The following is a 5,899-nucleotide window of genomic DNA, read 5'->3' as shown; positions in this document are numbered from 1 at the left end:
AAATTTTAAGTGTCCATTATTATTTTTGCAAGAAAACTAAAGGAAACTAAATATCCTCAATGAGCAAAACTCATTTTCCCTATCAAAGAACATCATAATTTATATGTTCTCTCCATAATCTGTTTGCACAGATAGACACTGTAAATAACATACTGATACTCAGCATTTTTTACTTTCCACCCCATCTGCACTATCATTGCCTTCTAGCCTCCTGTACACTCCCTCTCGCTTTCCACACACTGATATAAACACACCCTACCAGTATAAAACAAATTGAGAACAGTAGCAGGATACTCAATTTATACATAAACCAACCTACCTCAATCAGATATTAAAGCAGGCTATTAAAGTGCACCTCAGCTACCATGTCATTTTTTGTTCCTTGAATATTCAAGTAAGTGAATCAAGGTATGCATAATACCGTCGCCGGCCATACTCAAGAAGGCTACCATAAGTGCGATCCCAGACCCCAATGAACAGGGACTCAGTGTCCGGACTGAAAGATATGCCTGATATCTCACCGAAGAAATCAATTTCCTGTTCATTCTCATACCCACTTTTTACATCATACACATGTACAAAATCTGCAGGCTCTGCAACAGCCATATACCGGCCATCTGAAGTATACTTGATTGAACGGATGGCTCCAAGGTTGCTCTGCAGCACAGCCACTGACTTGGATAAATTCCGCAAGTCCCAAATCTGGCAGGTTTTGTCCTGGTTTCCAGTGGCAAAGGTCACACCATCAGGATGCCATGATGATGCAAATGAATAATCAAAGTGCCCAGATAAGGGAACAATTGTCTGCAAGACAGACAAAAAATTGTATAACTATAAGCTCTCTTGGGATACAACGGGCACAAATCCTTTCCAGTTAAAAAAAACAGGAGTGTGTGCAGTTTAAATAAATCTCACTGTTCATTTTTTTTTTTGTTATCTTGTAAATATTAAAATAAATTAAATATAAAAAATAAACGATGGTTGAGATTTCCTCCCGTTCTAAAAAAACTGGAGAGGATCTTTTTCCAGGATACAACTGAATTAAAGAATTGATTGGTTGTTGGACAAAAAGGGAGTACAGTGTTACCTTTCCATTTTGGGAGTCCACTAACATACATTCAGGATTGTCTCCAACAATTAGTAGTAGCTTACCGTTCGGGCTGAGAGAAGTATGCTGCAGTAAATGGAGACAGGGAAAAAAATTAGAAAGCAAAGGAATGACACAAAAACAATTAACAAGCATGATCCAACAGAAAGATTATCAAGATTACTACTGGCTTGTTACATGACCATATTCCAAAGTCAAGAGTTATCAACACTCCCATTCTTCTGTTATTTCTCAAAATTGTTTAAACATTAAGAATAGTAGTTAGAGAGGAGAGGGAGTAGACAACAAAGATTGCCAATTGCCACACATCGATATTGCTAATGTGTAGGCAACATTTCTTATTGCAAAAACTGCTCCTTAATGCAAGACAATGTAGTCTGACGAGAACACCTGGTAACACAATTTCTGAAGGAATAAAACTAAAATATCCATTTATCAGTCTTGGGAAAGAAGATGGAAATAAAGAAAAAAAGTCTTAGGGACTCACATTCACTGGCCAGGGAAAACAAAAATGCTTAGAAAGCTGAAATTTCTCCATATCAAAGTCTCTCACTCCACTATCATTATTAGCGGCTGTGAAATGAACTGCACCACTAAAAATCAGAAAACAATCACATTAAACTTGGTGCCGATATCCATAAATCAAATGACAAAACCACCAGGAGAAGGAAAACTATATACCTAGGACAATCATAAATCTCAATGGCATTGGTGATAGCATTATCATCATAAGTTGTTCTCGTGCAAAAGCTAACACCAGGTCGATCTAGGTGCTGCATTCCAGTAACAAAGAAGGTGATAAAATCTTGATATCTGTTGATAGTTCTAATACCAAGAACAATTCCTATGAGGGACAAGTTAGCAGCATCTGGCAGAGTAACTATAAAACAAAAGCATGTACAGTTATGAATTGCAAATGCCGAACAAGAAATAACATGAGTGAAAAGATAATCCAACCAATGCTCGTGAAGAGAAGCTGAAAAATGAAAGACTAGGAGGAATAATGAAGGAGAAAGGAGTTTCAACACTTAAGTACTCTATCGATATTAAATATAAATAACATGTTTGAATTTGATTACATCAAAGCCTGAAAGAGGAGGCTCAACTCATAGGATACTACAATTTAACTTATCATCCTAACAACAATGACTTTGATACCATGTTAAAAACAAACCAGAGCCTAACCCAAACCCAAACCCAAAAGCTAACTCAAGGGAATATGATTGATCAAGTCTTGTAAGGAGTATTTGGTCATATACCTAAAATGTGGAACATCTTAACATGTTTCATGAAATGCCCAGAGGTCCAGGAGCAAAATTTACACTTGCAACTGTATCTACTAAAAATTACAAGAGTAAACATCCCTAAAAACAAAAGCAAATCGTCAAATTACCTTAAAAATAAGTTCACCCTGAAATCCTCCAACAACTAGAAGCTTCTCCTTCACTGCAAGTGTACTGACTTGAGTGAGTAAAACCTTCTAATAAACTTTCAGGATGTCTCTGACAATAAAAAGTGATAACTTGGAAGTTAAGATCGTGATTAATCAATTTAATCATAAATTTATGCAATGAAAATAAAAAATCTATGGTATTCATTTATACAAACATTATCACAAGGGTTATTCACCTCTGATGGTGCAACATGTCCCGAAACATTAAGTACTTCTGAACTTTTGCAAGTCAAAGAGGACCAATGCATTATTGAAAACTGTGAAATAAGGTATACATCATGCTTTGATGTAGCCCATACCAAATTCCTCAACTGCACAATCATTTAAAAAATAAATTATGTCAGTCAACTGGCCACAATAGCAAGATCCTATCTCTTAGAAAGCCTATACAATGATTGATACTGCTTAAGATTTGCATACTAAGAAAAACTGTGCAGCAGCTACAAAACATTGGTAGTAATAGTACTAGTAAGCTCATGCTTTGTTCCCATTTCAAAATCAGCAGGTTTTCATTGAAGGGGGAGAGTTTTATGCATAAGAACCCTTCTTCAAACTTTGCTTATATATTTGAACGTATGGTTTTGTATTTTTCTGACAGTAATAAGCTGTTCACAAGTTCACAACTTCATAGAAATAGAATAATCAGAGCCAACATGTAACAAAATGTCATGGTATACCCTTAGAATTTAAAGCGCGATAGAAACCAGAGTAGACAGAGGTTACCTGAAAATGAAGAATTGAAGACTTTACTGATCTTGAATTTTTTCTGAAGTCATAAAAGGAGTATCCTTTTTTGGTATTCTTACAATCCTGTATGTTTTAGAGAATACTTTTATGCTTCAGAAAAATGATGTGACTGAAAAAAAAATCCATAAATATCAAACTGTGTTTTGACAGGTACAAATTTGTTACCTTCCCCGACTTGTCCCCTGAACCAGGGATATTTTCATAATTCTTGTATTGCTCAAGCCTAGTTTGCCGATATCTTTCTCTAGTGATGTTAAGGCTATCCCAAGGAATTCCCTGGATATCCTGTCCTCTTCTGGCCTGAGCAGCTGTAGTGTCTACTCCCTTACCACTCTGTACCAAAACTACAATATTAGCCCTAGAAATCTAAAGATAATTGTATACATAGTTAACATTTGCTTGATGAATCCTTCAAGGAGGAGGGTAATTTGAAACCATCACTAATAGAAAATGACTAATCATAAAACAACATACTCATCAACATTGTATTCATAAAACAGCACAAACTGCAAAATATAAAGAAGCACTTTACAAACCGAGTGATCATAATCATCTATGTCAGACTCTACACCACCCCTTTCTCTATCAATAGATTCGTCATCCATGTCGTCTTCTACATCTTCCATTTCAAATTCATCTGCCATATCTTCAGCATCACCTCCTTGGTGACGGGACATGTTCAGCCCTACTAATTAGAACCTATAATAACAAGAATTGGAAAAATTAGAAAATCAGATGCAAACAATAGTCCCGGGTGAGCAACAACAATTGTGTCCAAAATGTAAAAGTTAAAAAATAAATAAACAACCACAAGTAAACAAAACAAAAAATCAGTAACCAGTCTAACCTGCCAATAGTTTCCAGAGAGTTAAAATATTATTCAATTTTAAACCTAGTTATGTCTCGATAATTGGAAAACCATATAACAACGATTGGCATGGGCAACAACTAGCTATTTCTATGAACCCATTGAAAAGAATGCAGATACTAAAACAGAAAATAATAATTTTACACAACCCTGAAATTAGGGTTCCAATAAAAATACGCTCCAAAATCATACAAATGAAATCAAGGGCATTTAAAAAAAAAGGAAAACTTGAACAGTTTTTCCCCCAAAATTCATCTTAACCAATAGACAACCCAGAAATTAGGGTTTCGATAGAATAAGGCCCAAAATTTTTTATACAAAAAAATAATAAAAATCAAGGGCACCTTTTTTTACCATAATTTCTCAAATTCATCTAGAATTTGGCGATAATTGCATAAAAGTATTAAAACAAAACAACCAAAAATCGTTGTTATGGAAGTTAATATGTCAAACGTAAAAATGAAATAAAATAAAAATTAAATGAAAGAATAATTGAGCTGAAAACGAAACCAAGACATTCAAAGAAAAATAAAAAAACAAGAGGGTGAAAATTTGAGATTTCAGAGTATGCGAACCTTTGTTGGAAGGAGCCGTATCGATCTCGGTACTACTCAGAAATGCAAATTAACGAATGAATATAAATAAAAACTAGTTTTTTTTTCTTAAATATGTTTTTCATAAAATAAAAAGCAGGTCGTGTTATTATTTAACATTCATTATTTATAAAATAATTATCTTTTAAAAAAAATTATGTTTCAATTTAGTATCTATTTATTATCTGAAAAAGAATCAATTAATTATTTGATAAAAAATAAATATTAAATAATAATCTAAAAAGATCTATTTTTTAAATATGAAAAATTTATTTAAGTTTTTTTTAGTGATAGATATTTTCGGAAGAGAACATGAAGGAAAGAAAATAAAAAATAATAATAATAATAAAAGTGATAAGCATGGTTGGTTTGTGAGACCACCGGAGAAAATGTTTTAATAAATTATATAACAATATTTTAATGATAATTAAAAATATATTTTTAATCTAACATTTTCTTAATAAAAATTAATTATTATTATTATTATAAAAATATGTTATAAATTTTTTTTAAAATTAAACAAATTTTTTTCTCATTTCATTTCAATTTAAAAGAAAAAACGTTTTCTGATGAACTTTATAAAAATAACTTTCTTTTATCTTATTTATTCTCTTAAACAAATAATATAAATGTAGTATTTCTATTTCATTTTTTCTTTTTATTTTCTTCTACTTTCTTTCTTCCAAAACAAATAAGGGATAAAGAAAATGATTAAAAATGGTGCTAGCTTTTCTTATTTATTTTAGGTTACACTAAAATTAATTTCTGGTTATAATAAAGAAAGTGAAGAGGAATTAAATTACTTTAAATTTCTTATTAGGCAAAATTATTGTTTTTGACAACTCTTTGTACATTTTAAAGTTTTATTTATGAAGTAAAAAAATATTTAAAAATTTATTTAGATAAAGTTCTCCATAAACAATTATAGAAAAAGAAAACAAGAAAGTAAAATAAATAGATTTTTCTCATAAATTAAAATCATCTTATGCACTAAAATTTTATAAAAGTTCTCTCATTTAACTTTTTCAAAATTTAAGATACACAAGTTGAGTTTATTTTCTCATAAATTAAAATCATCTTATGCACTAAAATTTTATAAAAGTTCTCTCATTTAACTTTTTCAAAATTTA

The 5,899-nt window shown here is 31.6% G+C and overlaps 1 pseudogene; it reads right to left on the bottom strand.

Annotated features, from left to right (window-relative positions):
• Positions 1-4,814, bottom strand: LOC114409345 (annotated as a pseudogene).
• Between the last annotated feature and the right edge of the window lie 1,085 nt (positions 4,815-5,899).

Source organism: Glycine soja, chromosome 4 (genome assembly GCF_004193775.1).
Source record: "Glycine soja cultivar W05 chromosome 4, ASM419377v2, whole genome shotgun sequence".
Taxonomy (NCBI): domain Eukaryota; kingdom Viridiplantae; phylum Streptophyta; class Magnoliopsida; order Fabales; family Fabaceae; genus Glycine; species Glycine soja.
The sequence above is the reverse complement of the archived record's forward strand: the minus strand, read 5'-3'. Positions and strand labels throughout refer to the sequence as shown.